Below are 12,571 nucleotides of genomic sequence, written 5' to 3'. Positions count from 1 at the left end.
TAATCATCCTCCAGTCACCTTTTCATGATCTTGCTGGGTCCCCACATCTTCTCCTGGGATAGCAGAGATCTTGTTTACTTGTCGATACTGTCCTGGTTTCGGCTGGGATAGAGTTAATTTTCTTTCTGGTAGCTGTGGTTTGGATTTGGTATGAGAAAGATGTTGATAATACACTGATGTTTTGGTTCTTCCCAGGTAGTCAAAGACTTTTTTCTTCCCATGCTCTACTAGATGCACAAGAATCTGGGAGGGAGCAAAGCCAGGACAGCTGACCCAAGCTGGCCAAAGGGGTATTCCTTACCATATGATGTCATGCTCCATATATAAATTTGAGTTGACCAGGAGGCAAATACTGCTGCTTGGGAATGCATGGACTATTGGTGTTACAGGCGCTAAGCAATTGCACTATGCTTCAATTGTTTTGTATATTCCATTACTAGTACTATTATTGTTATTGTTTTCTCTTCTTTTGCTGTTCAAGTAAAATGTTTTTATCTCAATCCATGAGTTTTTTTCATTTTCAGTTCTTTCTGCCATCTGACTTGGGGAGGTGGAGTGAGTGAGAGGAAGCGTGGTCCCAGGTGACACCTTGGATTAAACCACAATAGTTGTTTTTGGTGTACGACATGGTACAAGAATTTGAGATAATAACAGACTGACTAGAGTGTATTAAGAGACTTATATCTGTTAGTAGTTGTGGGTCACAATATTGATTCATCTGTTTTTATAGTATTTTATTTGATCTGAACTATGCTCCTGTTTTTGCTGTATATGTTAAAGACTGGTGTTGACTTTTGCAGTTTGCTGTGCTCTGCAATGATTAGTGGTGTTTTTCCTGGGAAACTGGTTATTAGAACACTGACCTTGAGCTTAGTCTGGTATTTGAGCTTTGTACTGAAGCTATTACTGTACTTCAAGCACCATCTTGTGGAGACAATTAGTAATTATACTTCTTTGTCAGAGAAGTTTTTTTTTCTGGAGGAAATACAGAATGGCACCTTTGCCACCTTCTTCTGTGATGCTTCCTCCTTCATTATAATAACTTATCAGTACCTTGAATATCCTTGGTAGCTAAAATACATCAATTGGTGTCTCTTGGGAGTATCATTTTTGGTTTTACCAAAGTGTAGCAAGCAATCTAAGAATACCACCCAGAGATCTGCCCCGAGGCTGCGTAGTTGTGAGTGGCAGGGTGTGTGGAACAGCATCAGCAAATTCCTGGGATGGTGGGCACCTCCAGTGCTTTGGAACTGCACCCCTGAACAAGTGCAGAATCCTGAAAAACTAGTAGAATATTTGGAAAAGGTGTGTTGGCACCTGGCAATCCCAGGGAACCACAGATCACTACAACGTGCTGGGGCCTGGCCCGTGACTGTGGAGCCCTAATCAACACTGTTCAGTACCCTCGAGGGGAAAAGAAGGTCTCTGGATCTGATGACAACACAATGATCACTGTGGTTACTCCAACCCCCACGATGGGCACTGCTGCTACTCAGTCCCCAGCAACAAGCACTGCAGCTATTCAAACCCCAGTTTCCTACTATCCAATCTAAACCTCCCCTGACGCAACTTGATGCCATTTCCTCTTGTCCTATCACTTGCTACTTGGGAGAGGAGACCAACACCCTCTGTGCTGCACCTGTTTTTTTAAAATGTCTTTATCAGTTAAGTGGACAAGGGGATCAAGTGCACCCTTGGTCAGTTTGCAGACACCCCACGATGGGCACTGCTGCTACTCAGTCCCCAGCAACAAGCACTGCAGCTATTCAAACCCCAGTGACAGGCACCGCAGATGGGCCAGAGGACAAACCCATGCCAGTATCAGCCTCACCTATACAAAAGAAGAAAGTTTGGAAGCAAAAGTCAGCTCATTTATTAAGGGATGATAAAAAAGCAGAGCCATTGTGAGAAGGGGAGAAGGAAAAAGATGAGATGGCAACCTCCTGATCCCTATCCCTGAATGAGCTGTGAGGTAAGCAAAAAGATTTCGGGCATCGTCCAGATGAGCACACTGTTGGTTGATTGCTCTAGTGCTGGGATAATGGAGCCAAAACCTGGGACTGGCAGGTAGGGAAGCCAGGCAGCTGGGATCCATTTGTAGGGAAGGACGTATTGACTGAGCAATTGGTAAAGGGGGCACAAGCCCTCAGCTTCTGGAGGTGACTCCTGTCAGGCGTACAGGAAAGATGTCCCTTCAAGGAAGATGTTATATGTAACCCAGGCAAGTGGACTACCGTGGAGAGAGGTATCCAGTACCTGAGGGAACTGGCCATACTAGAGGTGATTTATAGTGACCTAAACAACACACAGTTACCAGAAGTTCCATATGAAGTCCAGCGCACATGACCCATGTGTTGGAAGGTTGTACGGGGCAAACCACTGTCATATGCCAAGTCATTGGCAGTACTGAATGGGAAAGATGGAGAGGGACCAATGGTGGAAGAATTCACTGGTCAACTCCAGTAAGTCAAAGAAAATCTCTCCTACTCACTTATCTTGGCTGTGGAAAAACTACCAGTCATGACAGCTGAGAAGCTGTTCCAGGAGTTCCAGTGATTCAAAGAGGATATGTCCTGCTCCACATTTGTACCAACCAGTATCTCAGATGGAATAATAGAATCATAGAATCATTTCGGTTGGAAGAGACCCTCAGGATCATCAAGTCCAACCATAACCCAATTCTGGCACTAAACCATGTCCCTAAGAACCTTGTCTAAATGCCTTTTAAACACCTCCAGGGATGGTGACTCCACCACTTCCCTGAGCAGCCTGTTCCAATGCCTGACAACCCTTTCCACAAAGATTTTTTTCCTACTATCCAATCTAAACCTCCCCTGACGCAACTTGATGCCATTTCCTCTTGTCCTATCACTTGCTACTTGGGAGAGGAGACCAACACCCTCTGTGCTGCACCTGTTTTTTTAAAATGTCTTTATCAGTTAAGTGGACAAGGGGATCAAGTGCACCCTTGGTCAGTTTGCAGACACCAAGTGTTGATCTGCTGGGGGGTAGGAAGGCCATACAGAGGGATCTGGACCAGCTGGATTGATGGGCTGAGGCCAGTTGTGGCCTGTGGTGGAGGGGTCACTGATCTCCTGGAAGGACAAGGTGCTTCTGACCATGTCTTTGCCTGTAGACATCCTGTGGTCCAGGCATACTCTAAATTCATTGGACTTTGATGACTGTATCATCAAGGGGGCCCCATTACAGATTGTGGGTATCTTCTTATACTGTGGACCACCTCTCGCACCTCAAATGTCACTAGCTGTTTGTTTCTGATCTCCTGGTTTCCATCTCCATTAATTACAGTGGAACTTAGACAAAGTGTTCACATGGAGGTGCTTATTTTCAACACAGACCTGAACTGAGGCAAGAGGATTCCCACCCTCTCTGGGTTTGCTATGTCCACGGAGGGATCTGAGTCCCCTTCTAGACTCAGGACTGAGATGAGTCATTAACTAAGATGACTTGCTTTCCTCAGCACATGGAAAGGAGATCCCTCCCTGTCACTGTTCAGCTGTCCTGTCTAATGATGGGCCAAGGAAAGGTGAGTCTCAGACCTAACTGTGTCTCTGAGAGGAGAAAGGACACTGCTGGAAAGTAGAGTCTCTGCAGAGGTGAGAGAGGGGACACCAGTGATCACTTGCAGTGATTACTAACAGTGATTACCTACTTTTTCCAAGTAGGGTTCTCTGGAGACCCAGGGACACCTGGACAGAGCACAGGAGGGGGTGGGGAGAGGTAGTATAGTGTTGCCTTGGGCTGCTCCTCTGCTGCTGAGCTGGGCTGGGCTCCTGGGACAGAGGGAGCTCATGGCAAGCAGCAGCACTGCAGAGAGACAGCTCTGCCCAGGAGCAGCTCCTCTGCAAAACGCAGCAGGGCTGAGGGCTCTGCCTGCAGCACCGAGGGGAGAGGAGCCAGGCTGAGAGAGGAGAAACGCAGTCTGAGGTGGTGAGACAGCTGAGAGCTCGGTGGAGGAGAAATCTACACAACTCTTAACACAGAAAGTCTCTGGCTGAAGGATGGTGCAGCTGAAGATCCTGCAATTATGTCGCAGAGCTGGCATATCCCCTGGTTGGTGTAGAGGAGAAAGATCTGCTCCTCAGCAGGGATTCCCTGCATGGACGGGGCACAACAGCTGCCTTCTCCCAGCTGCAGGATATGAGCCGGGACAGCACCCAGGGGTGCCCAGGGCTGTCCTGCAGAGCAGGGTCCCTGCACCCCAGGGCTGTGCCAGGGCAGGGACTCTGCCGCCTGCCAGAGTCAGCGCTCAGCCTGCCCAGGGAGATCCCAACAACGCTGAGTGGAGAAGCTGTGGGTGGAAGGAGCGACCTCCAGCAGGGGAGAGTCCTTCTGCTGTTGAGAGGGAACTGCTCACAGCTCCAGTTCACTATGAGGACACTTGAAGAGAACCCTTGCGAAGTACACTGAGGCAGCATTTTCCCAGATTCTGTGCTTTGAGTTTTTCCAGTCTTGGTTGGCTGGGTGGGCAGTGGGAGATGGGAATTAATTTCTCTGCCTGGAGACCCTAGTTCTCATTAGGACTTGTCTGAGTTGCTCCTGAGCCCCTGCACACACAGAGCTGCCTCTCGGCAGTGCCTGGTGCCAGGAGGTGTGAGCAGGGCAGAGCTGAGAACATAGCCGGTGGGACGGGGTCTGTGACACTGACAGGGAGAGAGAAACAGCTCCCAGCAGGGACAGCTCCAGGCAGGAGAGACACGGGCAGGGAGAGGGATCTCCTACCAGAGATGCGGGGGAGGGGATTCAGGAACTCCCCTGCCATCCACTGCAGTGCACACACTTTTCCCAATGCAACTCCTTAGTCTCCCCTCCTCACCAGCAGAGCCTCTGCCCCAAAACCATGGTGTTCAGGTCACGAGTCTCCACCTCAGTGGCTGGACTTCCAGGTGAAGGGTTCCTGGAATATGGTATGCAAAAATGGGGCTGAAAGAACTTGCCCTACAGTGTCATTACGTGAGTGGCAGCAGCACAGCCAGGTAAGGAGAAGGTTTCACAGCATGCCCATCTGCCTTTCTGTCCTTGCTTTATTATTTTTCGGGAGCACTGCTGTGTTCTTCCCTGTTTCTCCACATGTCCCTGGTGCCATTGCTCATTGGGGCGGGAATGTGGGTCCATTTTTGTTCTGACACCAACACAGGGGATCTTGCCCCACAGGTGTGTTCATGGAAACTAGATGCCCAAGCTACATTTTAAACTATGATGAATCTTGTTATTCCATGTGTAGAAACAGAGAATGAGCTGACACATCCCTCATTCAGGGAGGGGGTTTTGTATGAGAAACAGCTAGGGTTTTTTTCCTCAGGGAAGTCTCCCCTAAAATGCCACTTTTCCCTCCTATGACAGGTCCTCATGCCCATTGGCAGCAAATGCCCAACAGCAGCTCCATCACCCAGTTCCTCCTTCTGGTGTTCTCAGACACATGGGAGCTGCAGCTCGCACTTCTGGCTCTTCCTGGGCTGCCCTCCTGTGCAATGGCCTCATCGTCACCACCATAGCCTGTGGCCAGCACCTCCACACTCCCATGTATCTCTTCCTCCTCAATCTCTCTATTCTTGACCTTGGATTCATCTCTACCACTGTCCCCAAATCAAGGGCTAATTCCCCCTAGGACACCAGGACCATTTCCTACTCAGGATGTTCTGCCCAGGTGTTTTTCTTTTTGTTTTTAATGTCAGCAGAATTTTTTGCTCTCACGATCATGTCCTACAACCACTACGTTGCCCTCTGCAAACTCTTGCACTACAGGACCCTCCTGGGCGGCAGAGCTTGTGTCCAAATGGCAGCAGCTGCCTGGGCCAGTGGGTTTCTCATTGCTGTCCTGCACACAGCAAATACATTTTCAGTACCCCTCTGCAAGGGTAATGCTGTGGACCAGTTCTTCTGTGAAATCCCTCAGATCCTCAAGCTCTCCTGCTCACTCTCCTACCTCAGGGAAGCTGGGTTTGTCATGTTTAATGCTTCTGTATTTTGGTGGTGTTTTCTGTTTGTTGTGCTGTCCTATGTGCAGTTCTTCAGGGCCGTGCTCCTTCTGTCCCAGGAACCCAGCCCAGCTCAGCAGCAGAAGCACTTTAATGACCCCTCTGGTGGCTTTGATGCCAAGTCCATGAACCTCAGGTGGTGACAGGAGGTTAAAGAAACCTCTCAAGAAGTCAAAGTCAGGAGTTTCTTGTAGTGTTAATGAGTCCCACTGAAGGACACTACTGAGAAGCAATCCCCAGCGTCTGGCTAGAGCAGAAAACTGGAGGTAGTGATGACAAGTCAGGAAAAGCAAAGTAACAGTGGCTCTGATGCTGAGTAAACCTGGATGTGTGTCATTAACCAAAGGGTCAAGCCCTGACTCCCAGCCCCTGGGAAGGCTGATCCTGTCCATCACACATTGCCCAGGGCTCTTCCCGGGACAGTGTGATGTGGGGCTGTGCAAGGCCAAGGGCAGGACTATGGTCTGACACCTCCCAGGTTTATGGCTGGGGACAAGGAGGCCATGAGGCCCCTGTGCTGTAAGGACAAGGTGTCTCCTCACAGGCATCAGAGGTGGAGACAACAGCCATCGCTAAGGGGTCAAGGAGCTCATGTCTGGTGGGGACTTTGAGCCATTTGACATCCCTTGATCATCTCCACGACAGCCTGTCCAATGGTGTGGCATCCCCTGCACCTCTTTCCCTGCAGCCTGGACACATCCACCCTGCTACACCACCTTGCTCTTCTCTGAGCATCTTCCTTCATTTGCTGATACCTCTCTGTCCGCCCCAGCTGTTCCTCGAAGCACAAAGCCTTGGGCTGATGCAAACTCCCTCTGGGTGACCTGCTCCACCACAGCAGTGCCCTTCCAGTCACATTCCTTTCTCCTTATGTCCAGCCTTGACCTCTCCAGCTGCCCTTTGTGACGTTATTTCTTTCTCATGCTCTTTTCCACTATGAAGAAAACCTCCACCACCTCTGAAACCACCCTTCTGGCACTCTCAGGCTACTCCTACGCTGATGCAGCCTCCGCAGCACTGCTGGGCCAAAGCAGCCCAGGTCCCTCAGCATCCCACACCATGTGCACAAGGTCCTGAACCCTGCCTTGGCAGAGCTCTACACTCTCCAGTTCCTCTCTACTTCTCCAAACTGGGAAGCCACACACTGGCACACAACCCTGTGTGTGGGATCACACCAGTGCTGAATCGAATGGGATGAAAACTCCGGTTGTCTCGGTCCCCACGCTCCTCCTAATGCAGCCCCGTGTGCAGCTGCCTTGTTCATGGCGAGTGTGCAGCACGGGCTTGTGTGGCGGCCCTTGTAGTGTCCAGGCCCTTCTCCTCAGGTTCACTCCTCAGCCTGTCAGGCCCTGGTCTGTCCTTATGGATGGGGTTATTCTCCTGCCTCGATACAGAACTGGCCATTTCTCTAAATCAAACTTCAGACCTTTCTGACGGGCAAATCCCAGGTTTTCTCAAGGTCTGGGTTCTCCCTGGACTGAAGCTCTATTTGCTCAGCTCTTAGCATTTGCATGCAGATGGTTTATCCTGATAAGAGTGCCTCTCCCAGGATAACAGCATGAGGAATTACAGGACACTACATATACCACCTCTGGGAAAAATGTGGGGTCTTGGGAATCTGGTACTCGTAATACCAGAGGTCTGGAGTAAGAGGAAAAGCTTCCCTTCATGTGGCAGAACAGCAGGAATGCATCGAGCTCTGCCTGGGGACAGACAATGTCAGCTGAAAGCCGAGGAGTCTGCATGAGAGGACGATATTGTGGTGGGTGGACATCAGTTACTGACTCACTGATGAGGAAGAGGAATTAGATGAGGCCCCCTTCAGACAAATGAAAGAAGCCTCATGTTTCCAGGGCGGTGTCCTCATGGCAGATCTAAGATATTCCCAATTTTGCAAGGTACCAGCCATCCAGGAGGGTTTTGGATCTCATTGACAACATATTCTTGACATGGGTGACTGAGGAGTCAGTGAGGTGAGGTGCCCTGTGGGACTTCACACTTGCAAACCAGAAAGAGTTGGTCAGGGAAGTAACACTCAGGGATGAGAAAGTAGAGTTGAGGCTCCTGGAAGATGATAACAAGGCAAAGAGCAGGATTTCAAGAGAGCAAGCTTTGGCCTGCTGAGGGACCTAGTTGGGTCCAATGGGATACGACCTTGGTGTCTGCAGCATTTTTTCTCTCACATTTCCTCCTTCCTCTCTCCCACCTGCTGTTGTGTGGTATTTTTTACCCTTTCTCAAATACAATATCACAGAGGTGCTGCCAACATCACTGAGTAGCTCAGATTTGGCAAGGAGTGGGTCCATCTTGGAGCCAGCTGAAATTGGCTCTGTCTGATGTCAGTCGAACTCCTGTTGTCTTCTCAGAGAGGAAACAACTGTAGCACAGCCACACTCACCCCTGTTCCAAGATTTTGCCATGTAAAACCAATACAGGATGATAACGTGTTGGGTGTTACAAACTACTTGATCATGGAGAAGAAATGGAAAAGTTCTTCTGTCAGCAACCTGAGGATGTCTCCAGTCAATGAGCAGTTTCCTGTGGGGAACTGTAATTGCTCTGACATTCACTGGCCAGTGTCGTGGTTTGATCGCGGTGAGACAATCAAAAACCGCGGCAGATGTATTTTCCTTAACCCTCTTCCCTCTTTCCCCTTGCCCCCCCTCTCCCCCTTTTCACTAAGGATAGGCGATTTTGAGAGGAAAGGAAAAGAAGGACAGAGAGAAGAGAGCTGGAAAATTTGAAAACATTTTACTAATGCTACTAAATAAACATAGAGAAAAATAAAGCAAAACAAATATTATAGAACCAGTCTTGCAATTCCCAGCAGCTACTCTGGCAGGATCCTGCAGCCAACCGATCGAGATTCAGTCTGTCATGAGGCCTCAGCTTGCAGGGACAGCAGAAAAGAAGCAGAGATGAAGAAGAAGCGAAGTGAAGCAGCAGAAGACCCAGGAGAAGAGAGAGAGAGTCCTTCTGGTCTCCACCTTTTATATCCAGGGAGTCGTGAATGGGAGGGAATACTCTAATTGGTCAATTCGTGGTCACCTGACTCAGACCACCTCCTCTCATTGCTCCCCGCAATGACCCAGGACAGCCAGGCAAATTGTCAGATGCCAACAGTCCAGAGGATCTTGGGACAACTTCTTATCATGGCTTCCTGGTGGGCCAACAAGTGTGTTGCTCACCTGGATCTGGTACTGGCAAACAAGGAAGAGCTGGTGAGGGATGTGAACATCAGTGTCCACCGTAGCTGTCATGACCAGGAAACAGTGGGGTCCCAAGCACCAGAGGGGAGGGAGGAAGGCCAGCAGCAGAGCACAGGCTGGTGGACTCCTGAGGAGAATACACTGACATACTGGGGAATGGCAGCCAATAAAGGTGGTGACATGGAAGTAGGTCTGAAGGTTGAAGGAGCTCAGGAAATCTGAAAAGCCTTACAGGGCAGGTTCCTCCAAGCACAAGAATGATTTTGCCAAGTACCAATGAAAAGAAGCATTTATCTCATGCAGCTGCTTGTCCGAACTGACAGAGCTCCAGGACAAAAAGGCAGCACCCAGGAGGTAGGAGCAGGGGAATCTGTAAGGGAGGAATTTAGAAACCTTGTCCATGGATGTAGGGATGATGCCAAAGCTCCCCTGGATTTGATATCTGCAGGGGAGGATGAGGGCAGCAAGATGAGCTGACACAGCTTCCTTACAGTAAAAGAATAGATGGGGTGAACGTGGGCCTGCTACTGAACTTCGTAGGAGTGCAATCAGACAGGACTGAGGTACTTCATGGCTTCTTTGCCTCCATCTTCACCAGCAAGGTCTCCTGGGACTTTGTTCCTGAAGGCAGGAGTCTGGAGAACACCCAAGAGTGGATGGGGCTCAAGTCAGGGGTTATCTGAGCAAACTCAGGCACCATTACAGAAAAGGAGATGGGTCACTTGACCAGCTCCCTGAACACAAGTATCACTGTACCGTGGCACCTGAGATTCCCAAGAACAACCACCTCTTGGTCCAGAGGTGTGTGTAAGAGCCGGTCCGAAGAACAGTTTCTGCCTGAACATCGCCATCAGGGACTTGGAGAACAGATGCCATGATAGAAATAATTGTACAATGACTTGGAGAGAGGCCTGGGGAAAAGAACTGTGTTGTGCAGGTCTCTCCAACCTGTGGGCTACAGGTAACAATAGCTAAGATGGATTTCACCTGCTGCCTCAGCCAAACTTGCCCTCACCTCCTAAAAAGAATTGTGTTGTACAGGTCTCTCCAGCCTGGGGCCTACAGGTAACAATTGCTGCTGTCCAGAAGATGGATTTCTCCTGCTGCCTCAGCCAAACTTGCCCCCACCTCCTCCCTTTTACTAAGGCCAACGAAGAAGAGCATGCGCAGAGGCTTGCCGAGGATCTTGAGGTCACCCAACAGACAAGTAAGGGACCCCTGAACGCGAGGCAACGCAGGCACAGACGGGTTCTGGCAAGCGAAGCAGGGACTCTTCGGGCCTGCGCAGTTAAGGCCGGATTGAAAAACAAATTGCCTAGCTTTGCTTAGCCTTGTATAAGAGAAACAAAAGTTTATTGACAACTTTACAGGCCTTGCAGGGAGACAAAATCTTGGGTGCATCCTTGGTGCATCCTTGGGTGGATTAGATAACCAAAACTTGGGCACAGGACAGGAGATATGCCAGTTCTAACCAACTCAGCAGTCTGAGTCCCAGCCGACTCATCACACCAGGCCAGAGGTGAACGTGTGCAGAGAAGATGACCCCGGTCCACGACCACTGCACAGGCGCAACCAGGAGGGGCGAAAGGTGGAGACTATGGAAATGATTTCCCGGAACTCATTGTAATAAGAACCGCCTTCTCGGGGACAGGTTATGAATATGTATAGGCGTTCCTAGAACTTTCATGAATATGTAACACTTTACAGTATTTAACTAAGCTCACAGCTACTGGAAATTTTCACGTCTTTGGTGGAAATTATTTCCCCGTGTGTCCAGCGCTGAATAAACATACCTGCTTCACAATCTCACAGGTTGTAAGGTCATTCTCCATGCCTCAGGCATTACTATAAAGATACAGAGCTTTTCTGAGTCTGTCTTTTCGTGTTACTATCCCAGGAACAGGTGGGGAGGTGGGGCAGGGAGCAGAAAAGGATAAATGGAAAAGAAGCTCTCAAGTTTTAGTAAGTCACTGAGGCTGCGACTCGGGGTGATCAATAGGTCTGCCTAGAAGCCTCATAATTAGCCTTCAGCCACTCCTATGCCTAAGGACAACAACTGTATCACCTTTGCTGGGCGCATAAGGGTTATTCTTACCTCTACTTTCTTCTGCCTGCAAACAGGAAGATGCGCCCAGGCTGTGACCTGCAAACAGGCAGGTTTCTGTAGGGCAAGGGTGAGTGCACAGAGGTTGGGATGGGGTCTGTGAGCACGGACATGGAAAAGGCATGGGACAGGGAAACACCTCCCAGGAGGAAAATATCCAGACAGCAGGGACATGACCTGGGAAAGAGAGGAAAACAAAACCACTCTGCACTAAACTGCAGGCGTCTTCTTGCCTCACAGGACTCACTTTATTCTATCTGAGTTGCAGCAGAAATAGTGAGGGTTTCTGACATCCAAGTACACTCTTCTGGGGATATGGAGAAAGGTGCAAAAAACCTCAAACCTCTCAAACTTAATTCTACCATCCTGTTTCATTCTCTGTGATAGTGCAGATGCCAACAGGCCCTTCTGCACCAGGAGCAGATTCATCTGACAAAGCTGAACCCCAGCACTGGCCCCTGCCCCCCCATTCCCATGACCCTCCTGACTCCTCCGAAGCCAGCGGGCACAGGCCCCACTCCTCACGGTGCCTACAGCCAGCACCATCCAGAACTGAAGGAAGGCCTCCTGGAAAAGGAGAAAGTTGTGTATAGTGGGGGAGGGTGTGTGGGAAATGGCTTTGATTTTTCTCAGAGAAGTCTCCCCTAATTTGTCACTTTCTTTCTCTCCTATGACAGAGCCCCATGACCACAGACAGCATATGTCCAACGGCAGCTCCATCACCCAGTTCCTAGTCTTGGCATTCGCAGACACTCAGGAGCTGCAGCTCTTGCACTTCAGGCTTTTCCTGGGCATCTACCTGGCTGCTCTCCTGGACAACAGCCTCATCATTACCACCATAGCCTGTGACCAGCATCTCCGCACGCCCATGTACTTCTTCCTCCTCTTCCTTGACCTGGGCACCATATCTGTCACTATTCCTATAGCCATCACCCATTCCCTGTGGGAAACCTGGGCCATCTCCTATGCAGGATGTGTTTCACAAGTCTCTTTTTTCTTTTTCTGCGGTACAGCAGAATATTGTCTCCTCACTGTCATGACCTATGACCTCTATGTTGCCATCTGCAAACCCCTACACTACGGGACCCTCCTGCGCAGCAGAGCTTGTGTCCACATGGCAGGAGCTGCCTGAGCCAGTGAGTTTCTCCATGCTCTGCTGCACACGGCCAATACATTTTCACTACTACTCTGCAAGGGCAATGCCCAGGATCAGTTCTTCTGTGAAATCCCCCAGATCCTCAAGCTCTCCTGCTCAGATG

The sequence above is a fragment of the Caloenas nicobarica genome, chromosome 6, assembly GCF_036013445.1.
Source record: "Caloenas nicobarica isolate bCalNic1 chromosome 6, bCalNic1.hap1, whole genome shotgun sequence".
Lineage (NCBI taxonomy): Eukaryota > Metazoa > Chordata > Aves > Columbiformes > Columbidae > Caloenas > Caloenas nicobarica.
Note: the sequence above shows the minus strand (reverse complement) of the source record.